Source organism: Coloeus monedula (genome assembly GCF_965178545.1).
Source record: "Coloeus monedula genome assembly, chromosome: 2".
In the NCBI taxonomy this organism is placed as follows: domain Eukaryota; kingdom Metazoa; phylum Chordata; class Aves; order Passeriformes; family Corvidae; genus Coloeus; species Coloeus monedula.
Genome location: NC_138782.1, coordinates 16,451,407 through 16,476,569, shown reverse-complemented (window position 1 = coordinate 16,476,569; position 25,163 = coordinate 16,451,407). Strand labels below are relative to the sequence as shown.

At 49.9% G+C, this 25,163-nt stretch overlaps 1 protein-coding gene across 1 annotated transcript in view; it reads left to right on the top strand.

Annotated features, from left to right (window-relative positions):
- The window catches only part of ITPKB (inositol-trisphosphate 3-kinase B), a 67,400-nt gene that overhangs the window by 20,918 nt on the left and 21,319 nt on the right, over positions 1-25,163 (top strand). The gene's annotated exons all lie outside the window — the stretch shown is intronic.

Here is a 25,163-nt window from a genome sequence, read left to right as displayed (position 1 = left end):
TTGTAGGAAAAGCTGGGAATGTCTGTCTCTGCACCAAGAAGTGGCAGCATGCTCGTGGAGGTCGTGAGTCTCTGGTATGACCTGAGCTCATTTAACAGTCTCCACTGTGGAAGAGAGCAGCGTTTTAATCTAATGAGGGTGATGTTGGGCAAATGCTTTTAGTGCTTGGGTCTGGTTAGTCATAATTGAACTCCTCTTTCACTTAGTCCTTTACTGGAGGCTGCTCATTCTCGTGCTGCGCATTTCCTCTGCCTGCAAAAGCACTTAGAGCAGCTTGGATCCCCAAGTCGCATATTCTCAATATTTATGCCGCCTGAGTGGTTTTCCAGGGAAGCCCTTAATCTTACAGGTCAAGAAAAGACACACTTTTGTTAGAACCAATACTAGCAAGGTGCAGAGTTCATTCTTAGGCAGCAGGTGGGTAAGAAAGTCGTATTTTTGCGCAATTGGTTTTGTAAGAGCTCCCTCCCCCCTTCTCCCTGCTTTCATTTGCTTCTGTGTCCTGGGGTCTCAGAACACAAAGGTTTCTAAGGGTAGGTGTGAGCCTTGAGATCACTTGCTGATAATGCCCGGAGGAGCAGCACATTTATATTTCCACATTCATGTTAGCTGTTGAAACATGTGGTCTCACCCCAATAATCACCCCAATAATTCTTTAAACCTGTTCAGAGGGGATCAGTAGAAACACAATAAGGCAGTTTCACATTACTGTAATAGTTTCCAGATTATTTTGTTTAGAAGCCTGCGTGAAACATTACTTATTGCCTTCCTCTGTCATCCCTCAGGCTGAAAGTGAAAGGGTCTTGGGGAAGAAAACTGAGTAAGGAGATAGACAAAGTTTATATATGGGATTATTTAGCCTGCAAACTAATGGGTGTCAAGTGAAATATCTAAGATCTTTGTGAAAACTTTTCTTTTCATTCCTTTCTACTCTACCCTGTCTGGTAAATTGACATACACTTTGTGAGATGAAATTGCAAGGATATGCACACTGACTGGGAGAAGAAATTAGTGGGCTCCATGCAGAGCCACCCTGGGGAACTCCCTGCTGTGGGATGCTCTGAGCCCACCTGTGCCAAGGGCTGGGGGAGCACCACAGCCACCTGCTTGCAGTTTTGTGGGATTCCAGCAGTGGCCATAAGCTGAACATGTGGAAGGAACAGGATGGAATTTCTGCACTGCAGCCCCCATGGCCGATGGGCTGAGGCTGGGTGTGATGGAGAGGGGGCTGCAGAGGCACTGCCTGGCCCATGGCAAAGGCCCACAGGTTTCTGTGGTGGTGAAAGGCTGTGCTCCAAACAAGAGGGCAGCTCCTCGTGTGGCTTCATCTTCCTGTGAAACAAGGACACAGCTGAGCGCAAACACACGGAATGCACTTGCTGTGATCTGGGCCATGCAGGCTCTGCTGCCCTCATAGCTGGAACTCCTGGTAACAGCATTTGCCCGGTTTCCTATTAAATGCAGCACCTGAGACAGTGAAAGCCTTAGGTTTTGTAGCTCCTGCAACCTAACATCACAAATGATGAGCCCCAGGTCCATCACACAGACTGGCACTAGCCCTGTGGCAGTCTCAGGAACAGGACCCAAAAGGGTGCGTTTTTTCCCCAGAGCTGGTGTGAACTCACAGCATACGCTGTGCAAAGCTTGTGGTCATCCCAAGTGGCTGCTCCTTGGAGGGTGCTATCAGCAGGGCACCCTCTGAGCATCTTGTACTGATGGACTTGGTAGGCAAAGTCTTCCCCTGCTATGAAGTCTCCAAGCTGTCTTAGCTTCAGCCCAGCTCTCACATTTACACCAGCTGAGGATCTGGCTTCCACCTCAAAGGGTTACACAAATAACCCACAGTTTGAGCTCTGTTAGAAAGCCCCACCCTTTTCCTGCAGTTTTAGTTTGAGGGGTAGTGCTGCTTGAGATGCTTTATTGTAGCAGAAAATGAAGAGAAATGTGGAAAAACAAAGCAATAGGATACTTGGTTTAAGGTATGCAGCTGTGTTTTTTGTCTAGGGAGGGGCAGAAGGTACTCTTTCTTCATCAGTGGTTTTAGATTATATTTGTTTGAGCAAGGAGTGTTTAGGACCATAGGGCTCCCCCAGGTTTCTGCAGACTACGTGAGCGTTGTTTAGAAAGTGAGCAGCTCTGGTCCTCAAGTGGTTTGTGTATGGCTGCATGTTGCCCTTTCAGCACAGAGACTTCAATCCTGCCCTGTGTCAGGAGGGAAACTGCTGGAGCACCACCAGCAGACCCAGGGATTGCTTTGGAGTCCTTATGAAATTCAGTTGGACCTGGCTGCCAGGAATGTCTCGGGACTGAAGGAAGGATGTTGTTTGGGATAGGTCTGAGGCACATCAGCAGGGCTTTCAGGCAGTAGCTAGTCCATCATATTCCCTCATGCAGGAGCTGTGCAGTTGAGGTGCTGGAGCTGTTCCCCAGCTTCCCATCCACAGGCCTGTGTGCTTCATGTGGCAGGCCTGGAAAAAGCAGGGTTTGCAGGTACAGCTGGGTGATTGGCACATGTTGGTTCAGGAGACACTTTGAAGGGAGAAACTGATGCACCAGCACCAGAACAGGGAGCTGATGGGCTGGAGAGAACAGCTAGCTTGCAGCCCCAAGGCGTCTTGGGGACCAACATGGATCATTATTAACGGGGGAAGGCTTTACTGGGACTGCACCACCTGCCTTCTGAGACCTCTGTGTTCACTGTTGTTCCTTACCATGTTTCTGTGCATGTGGGTAGTCCAGGCAGCCCTCCTATGTGTTGTGTGCCATTAGGCTACATGGCCCCATGGGAAGGGATGCTCTTCCAGTTCTTGGGCTCTCCTCTGCCTCTCCTCTCTTGGGGCAAGTGGTTGTCTTTCGCTTCCTTGGTCCAGCAAAACATGTTCCTACAGGTGGGCTCTCTGACTCTGCCAGCTGACAGTCTTGGAGTTTCTGTCTGTGCCAGAATTTCCACAGAAATTCCCCACTCCTCCTGCACTGGGTTTTTTCTCCTCCAAGTGGTGGGACTGGCTCTTTTCACCATCCCATCAGGCTGAGAGCTTTGCCAGCTCCCAGCCAGGCTCCACTGCCTGCACACAGCCAGCACAGGACAATAGAGGTTGTCTCTGATGCCTGGCTGTTTGCTGCTGGGTTAGGCACCCCCAGGCTCTGCTCTGCAAAGAAACAGCATGTCTAACCCTGTGGGAGTTTCATCCCTTTCAGTCAGGGGTCTGTACAGCTCCTTTCGATGATTAGCTCTGTGAATGTTAATAATCCATAACCTGGTTAGTGCTGGGTCTTCTTTTTCAAGGGCCACCTCCCAAAGTAACTGCTGAAGGGCAGGCAGGTGAAGTTGGACATAAAAGCAGATGCTGCAGGGGTGCATGACTGCAGAGATGTGCACAGCCTCACACTGAGGGGAGTCCTTAACCTCTCATGAAAGAAGAGCGAAGCAGTGTGTTTCCTTCTGGTGGCGGGTTGCCAAGGCGAGCAGGTTAGCACCGATGAAAACATCTCTCTTTTCTACCCTCAAACTGGGGCCTGTGGGTTTCCTCTTCAGATTTGCACTTGTCTTGCAGCCCCTTTCAGCTGGCCTGAAGTGCAGTAACATGCAGGTGGAAGAGACCTTGGGAGGTTAGTTGTGAGTGGCTTGAGGAGGAGCAGGAGCATGAGTGTGCACACCCAGGGATACACACCCAGAGCCCAGACACCTCACGTTCTGTTGCGGCGTTTCTCGGCACGGTGTTGCTTTTGCCATGCAGCTGCTCAGTGTGCTTCAGCCACAGGGATGGCAGGCATAACTTGCCAACACGTGCCACAGCACACATGCACACACAGGCAGCACATCTGCACATGTAATGGCCACTGTCACTGCCAGTGCTTGGACCTTCAGTGCTCAAGATGTGAGCTTTTTGTCTGGGGTGAAGAACCTGATTTGAGGAGGGGTTTACATGTCCTTCGTGCTGTGGTGGAGGGTGTGGATGAGGAGCTCTTGCATCTGAGCAACCTGAAGTGACATCCTCCCCTGCTCTGGGATGTGAGTGCTTCCACCCATGCATTGACAAGTGCCTCAGTCATATTAATACCATGTGAACCCGACTCAAAAACTTCTTTCAATTTTGCTTGCATTCTTACTGGAAAGCAATGCTGTCACTGAAATTTAAGTGGAGTTTTTTCAATAAAAAGGAGGGTTAAAAAGAAATCCTCCTTGATTATGTCCAAATGAAGGTTGCTTTTACTTCTAGTTTCACAGAAATCGCAAAAATCCCTAGCTGCTGTAATCGTTGAAGTCAGAATAGAAACATGCTATTTATGGGGTGTGGGGAATGAGAAAGAGCTGGTGAATCTTTAAACCCATGGCAGCTCTGTGACTCTCACCAACAAAACCTGTCACAAAGAGCCTGCCCGTTAAGATGGGTGGTCACGAGCAGAGGCGTGAGTGGCATTCATTACAAACCCCAGAGCGAGGCAGCGTGTCCTGCACCGTCACTTCATTTCACACCAATGCCCATTTCTGCTTTATGTCTCACCACAGCCCAGGGAAGGCTGGCATGCTGGGGCCACAGGGATGCTTCGTTGCAGGCACCTGTCTGGGGAAGCTCAGGCTGTTAGGCTGGGACCCACAGTAACTCCTTTAGCAAGGGACGTCCTGCACTGCGAGCATCCGCCCTCGCGTTTCTGTCACCAGCAAGAAGTCTCCGCCTAGGTTTTCTGGACACTTTGTTCCCAGAGCTGGCATTACAGCCTGATGAGGTTTTCTCAGGTTTTCATCAAGCAGCTGGGTAGGAGCAGCCAGGTGTCTACAAATGTGCTGTGCGTTGAAGGCAGCCTGGGGTGGGAATGGCTTCATCCTTTGGAGCATATGGCAGGTCTGAATTTCTGTAGCTGTCTCCCAGTGCTGTTGTCCCTGTTCCTGTGGCAGCTCTAGCAGTAATTGTGGCAGCCTGGCTGTGACCTTTGGGCCCTGCTGGGGGAGAAGGGACAGAGCTGGGACACAGCCCCGTGCCCTCGCTGGTGAGCAGCTGGCAACGGGAGCAGCTGGCAACGGGAGCAGCCAGGCAGCAGCTGTGCTGGAACTGGGGCTCTGCTAAGAAGAGCCACAGCGTGAATCTGATCCGGCCCAGCTTCACTGCTGCACTGTCACCAGAAGGGATGAGCATGCCAGCCTCCCAGTGCCCCTGCTCCATCATGATGCCAAAGAAAAGGAAAGTGCCCCAGGGACAGATGTGTTGGGTCTTGGCTGCTGAGTGTGGTTGCTACTACCAGGGACATAGCATTGCTTCCCTGGATGTGGATTTTTTCCCGAGCATTGTACTAATTCTTGTTGTGCTTTTCCCTTCTCTATTTTTCTTAATTACTCTCATTGCCCTCTTTTCCTGGCAAGTCAATGCCATTAAATCCAGGCACCAAATCCACAGGGAGACTGGCAGTGCTGACTTTCTGGGCAGGCTCTGGAGGGCTCTGAAACCTCCTTGTGAAACTCCTGTCCTTTAGTGGAAGCAATTTGGCTGCTCTTGTCAGTCACTTCTGCCTGCAGCCATCATCAGTGACTTGCCTGTCTCAGGATTTAGACAATCTGCCTCTGAAATGCAGTAAGTTTTATTAGAAGTTGCACATTTATACTATAAGGTCTTGGTGGTAATACATCATCTTTTAATCTCTTTTATTGTACAGGATGTACCACAAATAGTCCCCGATTCCTGTTTACTTTAAACATTATCTCAGCATTCGTACACACGCTTTCCTGATTATTTCTCCTCCTCTGCCACAGCCTTCCAGATTTTTAAATGTTTTGTATTTAGTACATCACAGAAGTCAAAAGTTAGATTTTATAATCAATGTGGTAAGGAGAACTGAAACACAAACCTTTCCAATAGAAAAGAGCTGGACACAATTTTTTTGTCTGGAAGAGTGAGGAGGTGGGTATGGCCCCACACTGACTGCAAGCACTGGAGAAGCCACCCTGCTTTTTGGGAGCCCCTATGGAGAAGCAGAGAGTGAGGGGCGATGAAAGCAGAGCTTTCCAGCAACTTCTGCCAGCTGATTTGGGCCTCTCTGTACTTTTGTTGAAATGACACCCGGCAGGCTCTCAGCCCTTGGTTGTGTGAGCACATTTGTGGCTGTGCCAGGGGCAGGCATGGGAGCTCTTTGTTAGGAGTTGTGGGGCACAGCCCCCTGGCTGGGGACAGCAAATGCTGTCTTGCTTCCAGGGCTCACATCTATGTGGGAGTAATCATGTCATAGGCATTGACAGCATCCCTGTTGGGCAGTCGAGAAGTGCTCCATTTTAGAAATGAGGAAGGCTTAGCAGAGAGGTCAGCCTTTCCTTAAGCACCCACTTACTTGGATACCTCTGGTTTGTAGCCCGTTTTGAGGATGGCAAGGCTGAAGAGCAACTTTTGATTCAGACAGTGCTCCATGGTCGTAAACACTGCCTGAAGGGTCTTGGCCCTTCACACTCCAGTGGCCCTCAGGGAAAAACTCTGGCTTCAGTGAGCGTATCCAGTGCCTGCTGGAGCACAGAGCACTGTTCAGACCTCTCCTTTCCTCACTCCTCAACCCTCACAACCAGTCACACCACAGTGTCCCAGGTGCACATGGCCCTCTGTCAGGCAGCCTTTAACATGACTCTGTAACTCTTTTTTGTTCTCTGTCTTATTTATGGCTGTAAAGTATGTTTCTTCCAGGCCAGCAGAAAACAAGTTGATGTAGAAAACAATATGTGATTCAGTTTGCAGTGGTGCATCTAATTGACAGGAACTGGCTCCTTCGTACAGTACATGCTGTGAAATAGCAGGTCTGCCTTGGCACCGAGTGGACAAACAGAGGTGACTAAGCAATCCAATTGATTTATGGCAATAGCCTTGCACAGGAGATCCGGGAAACCTCTGGGAAAACTGCCTCTAGCTGAAGGAATCGCCACGTGCGAATTATAAAGGCTCCTGGGCACAGCAGAGACCTGTCGTCAGAGCCTGAGGAGCGAAACAGGAGGCAGGAGAGCACTTAGTGCTTTGGGCACTGCCTGTCCCCGAGCTCGCCGCGTCTCGGGCTGCCAGCGGGTGAGCGGAAGAGCCTTTCCCGCGGGACTGCGATGCAGCGGCGCCCGCGGCAAGCCAACGATGATGGACTGTTGTGGGAATTCCTGTCACAGGTAGGGTTGTTGGGGCAGACAGGAAGGAGTGACAGGTGCTTGGAAAGTTTGAGGCACGGCTGATTCTCTGTGGCAGAGAGATGGGAACAGGGGGAGGTTGGGGTGGATGAAGTGCCTGAGTGCTGCATAGCACGGTGATGGGGGAGGACAGAGGTGTGGTTTCAGGGGTGTCAAGTGCCTTCACACTCTGGAAATGAGGGACTTGAGGATGCTTATTCCTGTGGCAGTGCAGTGTTTTGTGTCACGCAAGTTATGAGCCACTGGCTATAGGCAGGAGCAGAGAATGTTTTAATGAATAAGGAGGCAAAGTCGTTTCCTTGATTTGACCTACTCTTATGATGAAAGGCCTTCCATCACAACAGAATATTTGAGCAGTCTCTGAATGCGAGCTGTGGTGTCTCTATGGAATGCCGTTAGACTTTAGATTTGGGGTTCTTTTTGTCTAACCCACTTGCATCCTCAGAAGGGTGTCCCACAGCCCCACCACTCCACAACTTAGATTTTACTTGCTTGAGCTACAGAGAGGTTTTTCGTTCTCAAGGACAGCTGAGAGTCACTGAACTGATGTTGTAAGAAGCTGTTTCGGCAGTGCAAGGATTTTTGGGGTTAAGTGGTGGGGAAGAAGGAGGGCAGTGCTCAGCCCTGCAGCCCAGCAGGCGAGGGCTACTCTGCCTTCCCTCTTCCTCACATGCCACCAGTGCTCTAGCCCTTTTCCCTCACCCCTCACCACTCTTTGTTGAAGCACACAGGCCCTTTGTTGCTTGTGCTTTGCTGGTACCTGGTGCTGCCTGTTTGGCATGCCATGGCCACCCCCACAAGTGCTGGCAGTGGCAAGGGAAATTTGCCTCATCTCAGTCGCCACTCTCAATTCCCAAGCGCTCGGTGTCTGCTCTGCAGGGCAGCCCATCAGAAACACCTTGGCACGTTTCACAGGCTGATGCCACTGCTTGCTGGGAAGGGCTGTGTTTTCCCTGCCCACCCCTCTGCTCCGCTCCACTCTGCTCTGCTCCAGCTGTGACAGAGCCCGTGGGACTGCGTCCCATGGGGATGGAGAAATGAATGCCCCACGTCATCAGGGAGATCTGGGGGTGACAAATGCTGAGTGCAATCGCTTCTGCAGAAGTAATAGGAAAACAAAGGGATTAGTGCTTGCCACATTTCTTAGGAAAACACGAGTAACTTGCTGGGAGGGATGGCTGCCATAGCCTGTGAAATGAAGGGGCTGTTGCTGGACATGTAGCTCTATGTCCTGTTGCACAAGGGGCCTCAGCGTTAATGGGCAAGTCTGGGGACAAATGATGCAGAAAGGATGAATCAAGCTAAAACAGAAAAGTTTGCTGCTTGGACTTACAAGTGTGAGTGTGTGGGGTGTGAAATACCGGATTTACTGGTGGAGGAGAGTGGAGAGCAGAAGGCAGATGCTCTGCCTGTTGATCCAGGCACAGGTGCTGTGGTATGTAAAGCACCTTTGGATCACTCGAAGAGTGGAGGAGGAGGGAGTTTGGCAGCATACCATTGAAATTACTGCTCTCTCTGAGAGGAATTGATTAATGAGATCAGGTAGGGACAAGGCTTACCAGATTCAAATGACTTTGCAATGCCTTCCCTGTTTCTCATGGGGCACCACCCAGAAACACAGACTGAAAATCCACCTCTGGTTTGTGTTGGATGAGTGGCCCTGCACATCTCCACCCCTTAGGTCCAGGGTCTCCGTGCCAGCTGTAGCAGCTGTCTCAGCCGTGAAGGAATCCTGCGCGTGGGCTGCTCTGCCAGAACAGAATGGGGCAGAGGGAGGTGGCAGGGATCAGCAGGCGCCTGGCAAACCAGGATTGCCTCCTTCCACATGGGCTGCCGCACTTGTGGCTGGCTCACAGACATACCCAGGTGCCCTCCCCTACATCTAGGGGCAGGGGTGGAGGTTTGAGTTCCTGTAGGTCCCCACAGCCTTGTTTGTGTCCCACAGCCCAGAGAGGATCAGTGGACACTCAATGAGTTTAGGAATCTACGCAGTGCCATCGTAGCAGCATGAAGGCAGTGCATAGATGCCTTACCTTCTGCAGCTACTCACTGTGTGTGGTGAACTGTGGAGAGAAGTAGTTATATGCATCTGAAAAAACCTGATTCGAAGGCTTTAATGCTTATGTGTTACTCTTCTCCAGGATGACAATTCCTCAGTATCTAAACTCCCAGTACCTTATCAAAGAATCTAAGACAAACCTCAAGGAAGCTGCACAATAGGGGAAACTCAGGTGGGAATGGCATTAAAGGGCTGCTCCTCTGGGAAGCTGTAACTTTCTTTTCTGTGCATTTTTCTGCTGGTATTTCAGCTGCCAACCCAACCACTTTCCTTGGAAACATTCTGTGTTGCCAGACCCCGGGCACTACAAGCCTTCATTCGATAACTGGCTGGGTGGCACTGACGCACTGGTTTGCATTGCTTTTTTAAAGTAATGGTAGAGTTGAATCAGTCTAAGGGTAGGCTTTTTACCTACTGCTTATGTTTTGGAAAAACGTCGCTTGTGTGAAACACTAGTCTCAAACTAGAGCTGTTGGGGCCTCTGCCTTTCCTGTTCTTCTTCTCCGTGTGTGTTGAAAGGAACCTGATTTAATATGGTCGCCCTGTAGTTTAGAAATGTGGTTATGCTAAATGGCTGTCTGCTAGATTGCTCTTGTGAGGTTTCCTCTAGATCCCATAGAAATTGCAGATGTTCATGCTCGACATTGCAAAGATAAGCTTAAAGTTCAAATGAAGCTTTGCATCAGAGTGGAAGGATGAAGCCAAATCTTGTAATTTCCGTGTCAGAGCTTTGTATTTGATAGAACATCTTGATGATGTGTGGCATGGATATGCAATTCATCACCACCTGGCTTTTCATGCAGCTGTAGCAAAAATGCGTGTTCTCATATCTCCCTGTTTGCCATCTGCAGCTGGAGAAAGTGTGTCCCAGGATAAGGAAACAAACATGCGTTTTCAGACTCAGCCACTCAAAATAAGTGCTTCAGGTGGTGGCAGTCCTGGGAGATGGAAGATGTGGGCTCACTTTCTTCTACTGTAGCATTTTGGTGCCTATGAAGCCCCTGGTAAGTGAATCAGGGCCAGTGACTTCATTTTCAGTAAATTACAAGGCGAGGTTATTGCTGATTTTTCTGTAGAGATGTCTGATTAAGCCACAGACTAAATAATAGGAACAAATCTTTCAGAAGGACCTTTCCCTCGGGGTTTGTTCCCACTGAGTCAGTCCCTGTTACATCAACAAACAAGTGCCACTTCAGTAACTGTAGGAATCAACAGGGCTGGGCTGAAATCGCAACATGTTGATCTGATTCCTCCTTTCCCCTCAGCTGGGTCATTACTATGGCTTTCAGTTTCCATCCTGCCCCGGTATGAATGTGGTCAGATAGTACAGCCTGGCCTTGAATTCAGAAAGTGGTGATGGATCATGGTAGTCCAACCCAGTCCCATGTCAAGAAACTCGTCATGGGTCTATCCTGCAAAACCTTTGGCTCTACATCATCATCTTGAAAATGAGCCCTGGGGTGAGCCCTGTGCTCCAGCAAGTCTGCCTGTCCCACAGCAACCCCAAGTTCTGGGCACCAGTGCTAGGGCCCCCGGCTCCTGCCCTCCTTCTGCCTCTCAGTCTCGCTGCTGCAATTTGGTTTCTGCTCAGCCCCAAAAAAGGATGTCCTGCTGGTCCTGGAAAGTCGCTCTCTTCCACAGGGAGAGGGGCCACTGCCCTTCTAGTGATATGATTAGTCTGCTGGTCTGGCAGCGCTTCAGCCTGGGACCTCCATGTCTCTGAGCATGAGCTGGGAGTGCTTGTCCTGAAGGAGCAGTTTGATAGCCCTGTGCTGTGCTGATCCATCTTTCCCAGTCACTGAGAGCAAGCACTGGCACACTGAGCAACCTGCTCCGTTCACAGCTCCCAAAAGCAGCCGGAGGGATCAGAACAGAACAGCTTGCCTGCTGGACCTGGGGAAAGTACCTGGGCTGAGGATCCTGCCCATCCACTGGGAATAGGCTGCTTGCTGAGAGCGCAGCACAACTGGAAGCTGTCATCCCAGTTGTGCAGCCCTGACAGCTCATTTCCATAGGGAGCAAGCCGTTGAGTGGGAACGCTGGAACTGGCTGTCACTGGCTCCCAGCAGGCAGCCATGGCGTATTGCAACATGAGGTGGGGGACTCCTGCAGAGGCAACAGCCCCCAGATCCCCGGGAAATGGGATTACTAACAGTTTTCCAGGCAAACGCCTCCGTGTCTATGCTTTTACTGGGAACAAGACGGGGCAGAGCTTCTTGCCTGCAGATGGGCAGCCCCAATATAGAGGCTGGAAATGTCCTGTTGAGCAGCAAAAGGAGCCCAAGATGTTGGATCCTGTCTGCTGTCAGCAGCCCATGCTGAAGGCACCTTTGCAGGCGGCAGCAGGGATTCAGCTTTAAGAGAAGCTGAGCCACCACAGATCTGCTCGCGTGGCCGGTTTGCCTTGCATTTTCACCACAAGTCAGTGCAAGGTTACTGGGACAATGTCCTCCACTGGGAAACATCCAGAAAAGCCCGCCGAAGAGGGAAGAGAGGTAGGAGAAGGGGCACAAGTGGGGATGCAGTAAAATGGCATCAATGGAAATTATTTTTCAGCGAGCAAAATGCAGCCTCAGGACAGCACCAGCTCCACAGACTGCCAAGTCAACACCTCATGCTGCCCTTGAACCTCCTAGCCTGCCTTCCTCCCTGGGAAGGGGAAAGGGCACAGTCTGCATTTGCTATCTTCTTCAAGGGCTTCAGATGAAATTCCCAGTGTTCTGGAGTTTGTAAACCTCTGTACAGGATGAGAAAGTCATGGGGAAGCACAGTAGCTGCCGGGGTGGCCTGGCACGGGTTCAGAGGTAGCAGGTTTTCTGACTGATTGGTGCTGGGCTCAGAACTGCCTCTAAAAGTTGCTAGAAAATATTTTCAACTAATAATACTTTTTTTTTTTTTCCTGTTTTCCCTGAGCTCACATTCTTTTTCTCTGGCATTTTGGCTGACAGTTGAATGGATTTATTGCTCTAATAGCAGAAAATGACCATCAGCAAATCCCTGTGTTTTTGCTGCCCCTAAGGCAAATTGCTCATAGTTTCTCCGTACTCCAGAGCACAGATATTTTGCAGGGTAGTTTTCCACCCTCTGTCCTCAGGCTGGCTGGGGCAGCCGGGCTCCTCCAGCAGCAAAATTCCTGTACATGCATTTCAGTGTCCTGCCAAGGGTGCCTTTTATGCACTGGGGGAACACATGACAGCAATTCAGGGGAGACCTTGGGAGCTGTGGGAAATTAGGTGGAGAGCCAGAACACAGAGTCTTAGTGACAGTGTGTCCTCCCTGACACATGGTGTGTGGCAGGGGAGTCCACTCCAGCCAAGGGTCGGATTTAGCCTTCGTGCAGAAGGACAGGATGTTTCTGGTGCAATTCCATGCACTGGTGGAAGTGCATTTCCAGGGCAGAGCTTTGTCCTGTATCAGGTTTTGTACATCCATCTCCTGCCAGCAGCTCGAGCCATTTTGGATATACATGCTGGATGCAGCCGTGCTCATGTGACTTCCTGGGCTAAACTTTGTTACAGGGGAAAAAGCAAAGTCTTTGTTTATCCGTCTCAATGGAAAAGTTTAGTTCTGGCCTGTCTTGAAAAGGAAGGAAGGAGTGTGCCAAAGTGATTGTACAGCAAATTCTGGCCGCTGGTGGACCAGGGATGGAGCTGGCTGCCAGGCACAGCATCAGCATCACACACTGGCTGTGTAGGGCTGCCCTGGGGCATGGGGTTCCAGGATGCAGTGAGCATCTGGCTCTTCCTTGCCTCTCTCCCTTGCAAGAGATGGCCACAGTGAGGTGCTGATCAAGTTTCTTTAGTCTGTCCAGCAGAAAATGAGGCGGGGGAGAGGCAAGCACTGTGCATGTGGAATAGGAATGGGTCAGGGAGGAAAATATCTTTGGCCACATGTGCCCAGATGATGTAGCATAGTGCATGGTGGGACCAGTGCTTGGTTTTGAAGTGCCATCTTAATTTGAGTAATCACAGCTCTGGTATCAACTCTCAATCACTGTGTGCAGCTCTCAGCTTTCTCAAAGCATGCAGCTAATGCATGCAGCACGTGCTGCCTGCAGCTACCCAAAGGGCAAAGCTCCAAGCCTGAGTTCAGGCTCTATATTCCATTTCTTTCTGTCCTCGTTCCCGTGACTCAGGTGTTAATGGCTCCTGAGCATGGGATGCTTGGCTGACATGGGATGCTGGGCTGGTGTGGCTGCGCTCTCACAGGGCTGCCAGGCACACTTACAGCTTTCACTTACATGGGGTGAAATTATCACAAGGTTAAATTACAGCCAGGCAATGCTCCTGGGTGCTTTAAAAGTTGCAGACTTTAAAAGTTGGCTCCAGAAAGTTGCTCAAACAGGGCTCTGTAAAGGGAAACTCATCCAGGGTGGATTTACCACATGCCTTCAATTCAGGAGCTGCTCTCCTCTGCCCACCTGGGGCAGGGTGGTTCCCCCAAATCACAGCCTTCCCATCGTGGCCCAGGAGCAGCACAGGAGTGACAAAGGGCCCCACACCACCAGAACGGGATCTCCAGAGCACAAAGGGCAGGCTTGTCTGAGGAGAGGGTGGGTTCTTTTCATATTTTCCAGTGGGACTGGGAGACTCAACAAGACCCGGGACTGACTCACAAAATCCAGCTCTTGAGACCAGTCTCTTGGAGTGGATAATTTTTTATATTGTCCTCTAGTTCCTAATCTAAGGAAGCAACAGTGCTGTGGAGTGAAGGATATTGCCCCATATGAGCATTACTGTGCCCTGAATCTAAAACATTCCACTTGAAACCAGTGAGCTCTGCTGCCAGTCCCAAATCCCAGCACTGATTGCTGTGCAGCTGAAACCCAGCTGCAGCTCCTCTCCTGATTTTGTCCAGATCCTCCATTCTATGAGTGTTTCTGCTCCTTTCCTTTGGAGCTGCTTAAACTCAAATTAACAACCACTTAATGGGACCTGCATCTTCCAAAAGAGTCTCTGTTAGTTGCTTCCCATGGCTAAAACTTTCCAAATGCTTTCAATGATCCTTTTTTTAACTACCTCTCTATACAGAAAACAAAAATCTCCTCTTCCACCCTCCCCTCATCTAGCCACTCTCTGTGATGTACCAGTCACTGACTTGGGAATACTTTGTTCTTGTCTGGCACGTCAGCAGGTGTCACAAATAGTCACCTCATCAACACGTTTCTTGTTAATTTCTCAAACATCCTGTGGCTATTAAATATACTAAAAATACCTTAGCTCATTAACAAGACACTGTTTCCAGCATATAAACTTTTCCATTCCAGAACCACTAACTGTAGTGCCCTAAAAAGCTTACAGTTGTTTATAATCTAAGTAAAATAGGACACCTTCCCTCTACTTGTGCCATGTCTGCTTGTGCTGGTGACTACATAAGAGGGATAGACCTGTGCTACTGTTTCCACAGGCATGTGTTAGCCAAGATGAAATACTTTTATTTATGGGGTTTTGATTCTTCCTCTGCATCCACAATACTGCTGCCTGGACAACACCACTAACAGATTTAGGTCTTGTGAGATTTTTATGTCGACCCTGATGAGCTGGAGCATGGGTGTTGAGGGTCCCTGCCTTCCCCTCATGCAGGGGTGAGCAGGCTGAGGCAAGGGGCCCAGCAGTCACTACCTGGGCACACCAGCTTTGCATAGACAATTACATTTGTGATTAGGAACGGAGAAGATTTAGCCACAACATTTGCATAGCTCCTGTGCAGAGCTCTGCAAGTGCTGGTGTACGGTCGGTACTGAACCCCGAGGTGGCAATCGTGCCCTTGGCTCAGGGCCCATGTGCAGGAAGAGTGCTGGCAGTGCTTTTCTTGGACATTTTGGAGATGCCAGCTGAGGAGAAATGGATCCTTCTCCTCGGTGGTGTCCTGGGGATGTGTCCCTCGTTAGCTGTGCCATCCTACCCATGTAGTGCCAGTGTACACTGGTGAGGAGGTGTGAGCCTCCCCCACTGATGAGGCTGTCACTGGGACACAAATGTCTTGTGGTGGCCATGGTTTGAAACACTTTGTCGGCTCTAAGAGGGAGCACATGAAACATTTTCAGTAGTTCCCAAAGCGGTAGCATCAGGAATGCCACTTCTTCATCAGTAGCTTCCTAACTTGTTTTTCATGCAGAGAGTCTTGGTGTTTGTGCAGGTGAAGGAACAGTGAATCCAAATTGGTTTTATGCAAAAAATGCAAATATTGCTCGTATTAGCAGATTGCCATGTGACAGGGATAGTACATTTGCAAAGCAGTACAGCTCATTTTCTGCAAATCTCTCCTCCTCATTCCATGTAAGGCCAGGGATCCTGTAAGGCCAGTTACATCCCTGAGAGGCAGCCATATGCTATTGCACAGAGTTGTGACTTAGCAGTAAAAAATAAGGTTTTATTCTCCACAGGCCAAACAGTGGCTCCAAACAGTGGAGCCAAGCAGTGGAGCTCAGCAAGGTCACCAAAAAGCAACTAGCTCCAAAAGGTAGCTTGTGATTTCCAGTTGATCGTGGTACCTTTTGTTCCGAGACTGTGAAAGTCTCAGTGCTGCTCTGTAGAGAGCTGGACTTGTTTTTCATGTAGAAAATCTACAAGGGAGATATGGGGAACTTCAAGCGATCACCCCGTAGGTGAGAGTGCCTGTCTGTAGCTTCCTTCCATCTCTATTCAATAACAGGAGCAAATCAAGAGCTAGGAAACATATGGGGGTTTTTTCCTTTTTTTTTTTCCTTCAGACAAGGGAGGTTTTCCAAGCCATGATGCAGTACCACTGAACTAATACTTTAGTTTTACAGCTGTCTGCTGATCCCTGACTCTGAGAACGGTATGGCCACGCTGTGAGCCAGCACACTGCTAAGGGGGGGTGGCTTTGTGATAGCAGCTGCAGCCTCCCAGTACTTGCATAGTGCCCCGGAGTGGTGGGGGAATTAACCCTGCAGGCCAGGAGATCCCTGCAGGGAATGCTGAGATTGCTACTTCTGCCCACACCAGGGAAGGACAAATAGGATTGTGAACACAGAACCGAACCAAAGAAGAAACACTGACCCTAAAATGTTAATTCTGAATTGTCATGATGAAATTACACCATGTGTGATACTGTCTAACAGTTAGATGAACTTCTAGCAAGCATACTCCATCCCCCAAAATGTTTGAGTTGTACTTGAAATAGGTTTGCCCAGAAATGGCTTGATGTTCCCCAGTTGCCCACCTCTGAGGGTCTGAGGTGGTTAAAAACTGCGTAAGTTGTTGTGTCTGGTGGCATTTAATACCTCACAGGCCTGCCCTGCAGCTTTGAGCTGTGTGGGAGGTAGAAAAGCTGTGACCAGAGGTGTCACGTCGCTCTGGCTTTGTGCAGAGGCTGGGCAGGCTGCTGCCCTGAGCTGCTGATTGAGGGACCATCCCTGTGGTTGTTGGCACCCAGCAGTGGGAGAGGAGGGTTAAAATCAGTCCATGAACTATGATGAACATCTGGAGAGACCTGACCCTGAGAGCCACCAAAGCATGGAGCTGGGAGAGAGCATGTGTGTGGCAAGCAACTGCTCTTGGCTGGGGTGGTTAGGCTGTGCTGCTGCTCCCCATCCATGCTGCAAGGCGGAGACCTGTCCCAGGCGTGAGCAGGGCTGGCTCAGCCCCCTTAAATTGCACTGGGGATGCAGTGGGGTGGGCATCCCTGTGGGTGGGACTGGCAGCAGTGCCCATGCTAGTACAGCCACATTGCCCTGGTCCCAGCATGCCCAGATACCTGTGTAGCATGCTGGAGTGAGGACTGCATCAGCCCGTCCTCCTCCAGGAGTCACCGCTGTGCTCCACAGGGAAAGCCACCAGGAATTTTTGGTCCTCCACCCACACCTCGCTCTGCTTGGAGCCTTGACTTTTCTATACCCACACTCTGAGAGGTGTAGCAGTAGGAGTGCCCTTTTTTCAAGCCAGATCTGAAAACGTGCACTCATTTGTTCCAAACAAGGCAGCTTTCTGGCTGCATCTTGCACTCCTTCTTTTAAACGTGGTGTGAGTAGCACGCAGCATGCCTTGCAGAGCCCTGCCATCTCACTGATCTCTCAGTTGCTCACTCAGGAAAGCTACCTCCTGCTCTGCAAGCTTCAACACCGTGTAATGGAAAAATGTAGAAGTGGGGCCCGGCTGTGCGTCAGCGGGTGCCTTGGCAACCTCCGCCTGCGCTGCGCTCGGCGATAGGTGCGCGGGGCTGTCCATCTCCACGGGGGATGAAATGTAGCATTACGCATCCCCCCCTCCCTTCCAAGGAAGAAGAAGGAAATACCAGGGTTTGCTGGTGTCGCTGGAGCCTGCTGGCTGCTAACAAAGCAGTAATTTATGAGCGCTGTGAAGAATTTCATCGTTCTTCAAAGCAGGACAGAGGCATCTGGCACTCGGCCCCTGTGTTTGCATCAGTACAGGAAAAACGCTGAATTTCTTCAAAGCTGCCACAGCGTTTCCTATTTTTAGGTTAACAATGTGTGTTTTGCTGTACAGCATCAAATGTCAACAAAGAAAGAAGATCTATTTATGTTGCTTTATTGTAAAGCTGAAGCAACAGGAAGCTGTGAGCCATCTGGGTGCCTTCTGAGCCCTCCAAAAACCCAATCCTGAGTCAGTTGTAAAGTGCACTGGGTCACTGCCATGCCAGCAGGTTTGCTTTCTGATGGGGGAAGAAAAGATGGGAGTTTTGGGGATTGCCTCCCTGTTGTTGGACCCTTCAGGTAGATACTGTGCACGGGAGATAATCCAAATACCCAGTTCTAGATTGTGCTTGCATTCAGAGACACTTTGTTTCTTGCTGCTCTTTGTACTCTCCCTTCTGAGGCAGCGTATCAGCACCAGTGTGCACCTTGGTGTTGGTGCCTGCTTTTCACAATCAAAAAGCTCACTGGAGGAGGGGACGGTGTCAAGGGTCCTTTGTGCTCCTGAGGATGAGAGGAGTCAGGAAGGGCACCAGTTTTCCTGTGTTCTACAACACTGTTGGACAAAACCAGTTTTGACAAAAGTTTCTATCCTTAAAGACTCTAATGCAGGAGCTGTGCTTGCTGGCTTACTAAAATCAACCCCAAAGGAAGTGCTGCTCTGACACTGTATTTCTGAGTTGGAGAATGGAGGACATCCAAGGTGGATGTGTGGTTTAGATTGCAAGGTGATCCTTCCCTTGCTGCAGGAAAACACCTGGAGCATGAGTGGTGTGTTAAAACACTGATTTTACTGTGAGGCCAGGTACCAAATGCCTGTAGGGGAGCACGAAGCAGATCTCAGCTCCAGAGGATGCTTGGCACCGTGGCTTGCTGAAGCAGCTCATTGAGCTGTTGCTGAGCGAGAGGAAGTGGCAGCGCCTGCCCTCTCCTCCTGCACTCTGCAAGCACTCGCCTGGGTGTTTGCAGCAGGCACTGAGCTGTGGGGTGAAGTCCTGGTCACTCGCTGCTCACACCCCCAGCCTCCTCCACTAGCTGCTTATTTGGGAAGGAACCTCCTTTTTCTCTTTTTATTTTGATTTGGAAAAATAAAAATAGAAGAAGCCTGTTGGAGACAGAGTGACTAAGTGCTTCATGTGCTGCTGAAGTAAATGAACAGCAAAATGTCTGAGGGGAGAAGATGACTAAGTTTTTTTTCCTCCTCTTCTGCTTCCTTCACCTTCTAAGAGAAGCTAAACATAGTTGCCTGCAGCAGGAGGACTTCAGCAACCAATTGCTACCCACAGATGCAGCCTCAGAGATCGTGGGCTTGTGCCTTGATGGAAAACCCAGTTGTTTGGAAGACTTGGGCGTCTTCCCTATATTCATTTCTCTTCTCCCTTGCTCTTCTCTCAAGACAAAATATATTTAGAAACGCTAGGACACAATGAGCTAAACTCTGCCTGAGCTACACCCATGTTTATAATGGGTTCATTATATTGCCTCTGCAAGTGCCTTCACGATTATATGGCTAGATATAACTACCCTTCATCTTTGTCTCCTTTTTTGGACCAGAAAATTCTCAAGAATCGTCTTTAACCATAACAGTGCTGTTCCAAGAAAGGCTTTCTGGGTTTTAATATGAAACCTATGATCTCTGATCTCTACCTCTTTAAAGGATGTCACACTGTGTCACTCCACTCGCCTTAAAATAGCCTCTTTCAAGAGAAGTATTTGGTTTAGAAACAATTTCCCTTTTTTAAAAAAAAGGCAACCAGATCTCTGGATCTGTCTTTATGAACCTGAATTGCCTGGGTAACCCTTGGGTGATGCTGTTTGTGGTCAGCATGTTGTCAGCATTGCTGTAGAACTTAGACCCTCTCTTCCCACATCCGGGACTTCCATGTAGGGCACTCACCAAATCTGTTTGACTTTTGCCTCAAACATTATTGCCCTGAGTAGTGTTTCCCCCCAAAACCTCAGCATGTTCCCATTTGTGCCTATGCCAGCATCAGCCCCCAGGGCTTGCCAGGGGTCCCAAGTGAGCTGACTTGGCAGGGGCAGGGTGTTTCTCCCCAGGCATCCTCTCCCTGCTGCACACCCAGGGATTCAACACACAGACATTGCAGAGGTTTTAATTTTCCGCAATTAATGCTCAAAAGAAAGTTCCGTTTTCCTGTTTCAGATGAGCATTTCCCTTTTGAGTTAGAGAAACCTTTTCCTCCCCAGCACCCTGTGTAAGGCTGCAAACATGCACCAAAGCAGACAATTTCTTTGCTGGCCCCTGCATTCCACTTTCCATCAAAAACCCAGCATTTCCCCAGCTGGCACCTCTGCAGCATGGCATGCTCCAGCTCACAGGAGACTGTGGCCATTTATACAGGAGTGATAAGTTTTTTCCTCAATTTCTTAGGAGTTAACAGCTGAAATCCTCTTTTTCTTCCCCCGCCCCACCTCTGCGTGTCAGAGCATGGTTGGGTTGGAAAATCCAACCCCGCGTGCCGCACCAGGATGTGGGGTTGGGTAACCCTCTCTGTGTCTCTGAGGATCCTGTTCCTTTCCCTAAGGGCTCAGGGGAGTGCCGGGGTGCAGCAGGGCTTGCCAGCTCTGCGCACAAGTTTCAAAGGCAGCGTGGAAGAAGTGGTGTAGGAAGAAAGCTCCTTGCCTGCTGCCGTGACGGCTTCTTCCCCCAGCGCTGCGCTGGCCTTGCCCTGGCACAGGGCTGCCCAGGTGGCTCCTCGGATGCTCTGGCAGCAGGCAGGCGTGGCAGGACGTTGGCTTTGGGAGCAGAGGTATGTACCTGGCCCTGCAGGAGCTGAGCTGTGTGGCTACAGCTGACATTTTTCGATGACTCATAACTAAAATGGTGAAGGGGTGCACGTAGGGCTCTAACTCCAAAAATGAAGCCGAGGGTAAAATTACTGCTGGTTCTGTGTGAGGTCTGCTCGCTGTCAGCCCTTTGGCTGCAGTGGGCCAGGGGGCAGCTGAGGTGTGCTGTTAACATTAATTCCTCCCTCCATGCTGGTCTCCGGGGTCCCTCACAGCGCAGTGGCTGCACACAGCCGGTGCTCTGGCTCTGCCGAGCTGGTGCCACCCTCTGTCCGCGCCAGGCTGGGTGAGCCCGCTCCTGGGAGTGGCAGTGACGAGCAGCCTGCCTGGCAGAGCATGAGTGCAGCCAGGGTCTGGATCTGTATGGATTGGGAGTGTGGTAGTGTGGCTGAAGTCGATGGGGATACAGTCCCTGTTCTCAGCTTGATGCTGCTGCATGGAGAATTGGGAATGAGCAGCTGAGCATGTGAGATGGTCCGTGTTTGAAGGCCTGTAATTAGCTGGTATTGCTGTGCTCCTGGGAGCCCCTGGCTCCAGCACTGCCTGTGGTTGATGTGTCCAGGGGGGAAGGAGTCCCCACAAGCAGCTGCTTCTAAAGTGCATGTGTTGTGCTTCCCATATCCATTCAGGGCAGTGTGGCTGGAAAGCTGGTGGAAGAGAAAGTCTCAGGGCACCAACAAGGTGGGCTTGGAAGCAGACCATGGTGAACGAGCTTATGTCTGTCTCATATGATGGGGAGAAGTCTCTTCTATGCCCACAAGCCCTGGTGCCAGGAGTAATGGAGAGCTGAAAAGCCGACCTGCACTGCCCTTACCTGCAGCATACAGAGAGACTGCTCTGTGGGTGCACAGTGCCTGTAACAAATCTCTTTGTCTTCAGGTTTAGGCCGCTTTTTTAATAGCCCTTAGTACTCTTTAAAGACCAAAACCTCTGAGATGCTGTGCTAAATCTCCTGGGAAGATGCTTTGGGCACTGTGTGGTGCATATACAGCAGGTCTGCAACTGTGAGGAAGGTGCTGCCTGGCATGTGCCTGTGGATTCCTGGCTGCTTGCAATGCCCCTTTCTGGGCAAAGAGGTTTCCCAAAGCCATCATCTTTCTACTCTGCTCCTTCTGTAAGGATCTGAGACCAAGGACGATCAAGCTGCACTTCCATCCCTGCAGAAGCTTCTGCTGGTTGCTGGTTGTATTTAGGAGCTGCCTAGGAAAAGGGGACCATCCCATGGTGATGTGTTGGGAGTGCTGGGGAGCCATGGCCGACGCAGGCTGGTGCTCCCAGGAGCTCCTGTGCAAGCAGAAACTCCTCCAGCCACTTAGCAGAGGATTTGTGGTCCCAGCTCCAAAGCAGGAGAGACAATAAAACTCCTAAATAGTACTTTAAATCACCAAAGTGCTATCCAAACATGAGGGACTCCAAGCACAAATGAAAGTGCTAAACTGATTTAAAGGGGAATTAAAAGGTCACGCCTGTTGAACATTTAGCTTTAGAGTTTAGTCATGTTTATGAAACTTACAACTGCTCTTCTAAATCACCTTTTTACACTTCCTATACCCAGTAAATGTGGGGATGTTCAGCACTAATGACTAATTTTAAAAATTTTCTATTCTAAACAAATTTCCACTGCCACAGCTTGGCCCTTTCTTTTCTTCCCTTCCAGTTCTGCCTTGCCACTTCATGGAAGGCACTTTAAAAGCTTCTGAACATTTCACTTGGAAATGCTCATGGGAAGGAGATGCATTTCTCACCCACACACTCCACAAAGTGAAGTGCAGTTATGGTCAAACAGCAGAAGAGCAGGGATCTAACTCCATGAGCAGGCAGAACAAGGGAATACCGATGGAAGGATTTTCTGTGTCCAAAACCAGCTTGAAGTTCTGGGGCTTTCAGCAACAGCAGAGCTCAAGTCTACAAGCCAGGCCTTTCTCATCCAGCTTCTCCTGCAGATTGCTTCACTAACATCGCATGACTTGGCTTGGTTAACCTTGCTTGTGTATCGTCAGTGCTTATGGGCATTGTGCTCCTGGGGTGTTACATTTACAGCATCAATGCCCTCTGTGCTATGCCAGAGGAAATACTTCACATGGCTACAGCAGCATTGGAAGTCTGTGGCAGCCCTGTCTGGCCCGTGTCCACCCTGCCTGGCAATGTCAGACTGAACGGATGAGCCATGTGGTATCATCGCACCACAGCAGGTGCCTGCTCTGAGCCTTGCGGGGGGAGGAGATCCCTGTCCACCCCCCTCTGGGGACATGAGCTCTGGCCATTTCTGCTCATGTCATGGCTCTTGTCAGAGAGCAGACTAGTCCAGTACCAAGATTTCTGGGTCACCTCCTGAAGCTGACAGAAAGAAATCAGACTCAAAAAAGCAAGTATTAAAAGCTGCTTTGTTCCAGTCATTGAGATTACTCCTGCGTTTGGTGTCTCTGACCTGAGTGCCCCCAGGCAGACTGTAAATGTGTCATCGTCGTTTAAATTTCTAAAAACTTACCTTCAAATTGTAGAAGAGAGTGTTTGGCAGCCCCTGTCCTACGATCAGCTCTATCTTCCAGTTTAAATCAGCCAGATTGGAAATAACTGGGACTTTTAGCATCTCCTGCTGGTCTGGCTACCTGTGTTCCCAACATGCCCTGTGTTGATAGCCCTCTTTCCCAAAGGACTCCAGGGTTTGGGTCATCCCTTGGGAGGACATGGCAAAGCTCCCATCCCATGTCCCTGACGTGTATGAGCACAGGTTTTTTGTTCAGGTTGTTTCTTGCAGGAGGGCTGTGCCTTACCAAACCACTGCCCTCCGGGACACTCTGTTGTGACTTTTAGGAGCTGAGTCTCTTCCGTGTCCTAAGCTGCAGCTCTGGCCTGTAGGGAGCTGAGCTGGGCTTCAAATCAAGTAATCAGAGACTGATGCAGTTGTTGGCTTTCAAGAAGGGCACATCTCCTGGTCTCAGCATGTGGGAGCTAGCAGCAGTTTGGGATTCACAGTGGCAGGGTTGGGAAGGCTGCGGGGATCCTTCCCCGCTGGCCGTGTGAGAGTGAGAAGTGCTAGAGCCAAGCACAGGCTCAGGAGCTCATGTCCTCAGCTGATGAGCTGAAACAGTGTTTGGAACCAGAAAGATGGTGGTGAATCCCCTGGAACTGGGAAAGGGATCAAACACAAGTCTCCAGATGGAAACAGAGTAGTTTCCATCAAAGCCGATGACAAGTTCCCTGATAGAGGGATACAGGGTCAGATCTTTGGACAGCACATCCTGTTTCTCAGCTGGACGCCTGATCTGGCTGCCTGCAGCTTTGTGTGCCAGTGTGTTGCACCAATGAGCTGCTGTGCTCTGGAACTCTTCTCACAAATCAATTCACCAAGGCCCACTCTTGGCTACCAGCAAGGATTTTTATAGTCTGCTGACTTTTAAAGGCTAGCTACTTTCTGAGGAAGAAGCACTGTACAGCTTAAGTCCACCAAAAGTGATTAGCTGTTTCTGAATTACTCACTTACCTTTTCCAAGCTGAAAATTGCTTAACAAATCTTATTGGTGTGTACATAATGAGTAACAAATACATTTGCAGAGATCTGGATCAATTCCCACTTGGGAAGGTAGGCTGAACGTGTCAAATGCTGGCAATTAATAATTCCACTGGCTTTATGGGAGGGTCAGCTGTGGCTGATCTACATTAGGAGGTGTTCAGCTTTGCTTCAGTAAAGGCTCTCCACCAGGAAGAAATGCCTCATGGAGACAGCAGTAGCTTTGAGGCTCAGCTACTCTGAGCTCCAATGCAGTCTTTGCCTTCACTCTCACTTAGGCTTTTTTGTCTTCTTTCCTTCTTTGCCAAACTGGACAGAGAGGTCTAACACCACCTCTCCTCCCTGTAGCCATTCCCCCTGAGTGTGGCGTTGACGTGGCTCCTGCTCTGCTGCTCCACTCTGCTCACGCTTTGTGGGTGAGGAGGTTCCAAATGTCCGTCCAGGCGATGGGTGACTCCCGTGCTCCCGGCTCCCACAGCCGCTCTGTTTCCTTCCATTGTCATAGAGGAGGTCAAGCTGAAGGACTGCTGTTCACTCATCTGCCTCTGCTGTTTCTAATTCTCCTTGCCTCCATCACAAGCAGGAAGAGGGAGCCTGCAACAAGCTCCTGTTTTTTTCCAATACACTGGAATATTTTTTCCATGATCCGAGCAGATGTCCCTGGCTTTCACGCGTTTTTACTGAGGCTCCTCTGTCGCTCATGCTGATCTCTGCAGACACCAGAGAAGCAGTAGCTTTATTTCTGTGGCCCTCTACCCCAGATCTTTGGTCTTGGTGGGGCAACTCTCTGATCCCACTGGAGAAAAGGGCATTCCTCACAAAGCCAGAGGGGAGTGGCTTCTCTCTTGTGAAAGGCAAAATCCTTCCTGGCTAAAATGAGACTATTCTGAAAACCAGTGTTTGAAGTAAAAGAATGCACATATTAGGATTTTTTTCTCACTCTAAATGAGATGGAGACCTTGGAAAGTAGCAGAAGCTACTACACCCCAACAGAAGCATCTATACTGCAGCCATCAAAATAATTTATCTAATGGGGCTTGGGGGTTTGCGCTAGAATTTCTAGGCACCCAAAAGTGCCTTTCAGTCATCAAACTGTATGTCCTTGTATTAACTTCAGTGAAGTCTGGTGTTGGGCCTCACTTTATCTTTGTTCAGCAGCGTCTGTGGGACATGGAACTGGCATTGCCTCTGCCAGGTTTTGGGGGGCTGCTGAAACTCCTGCATTCTGCCTTTTGTGGCTAAATCA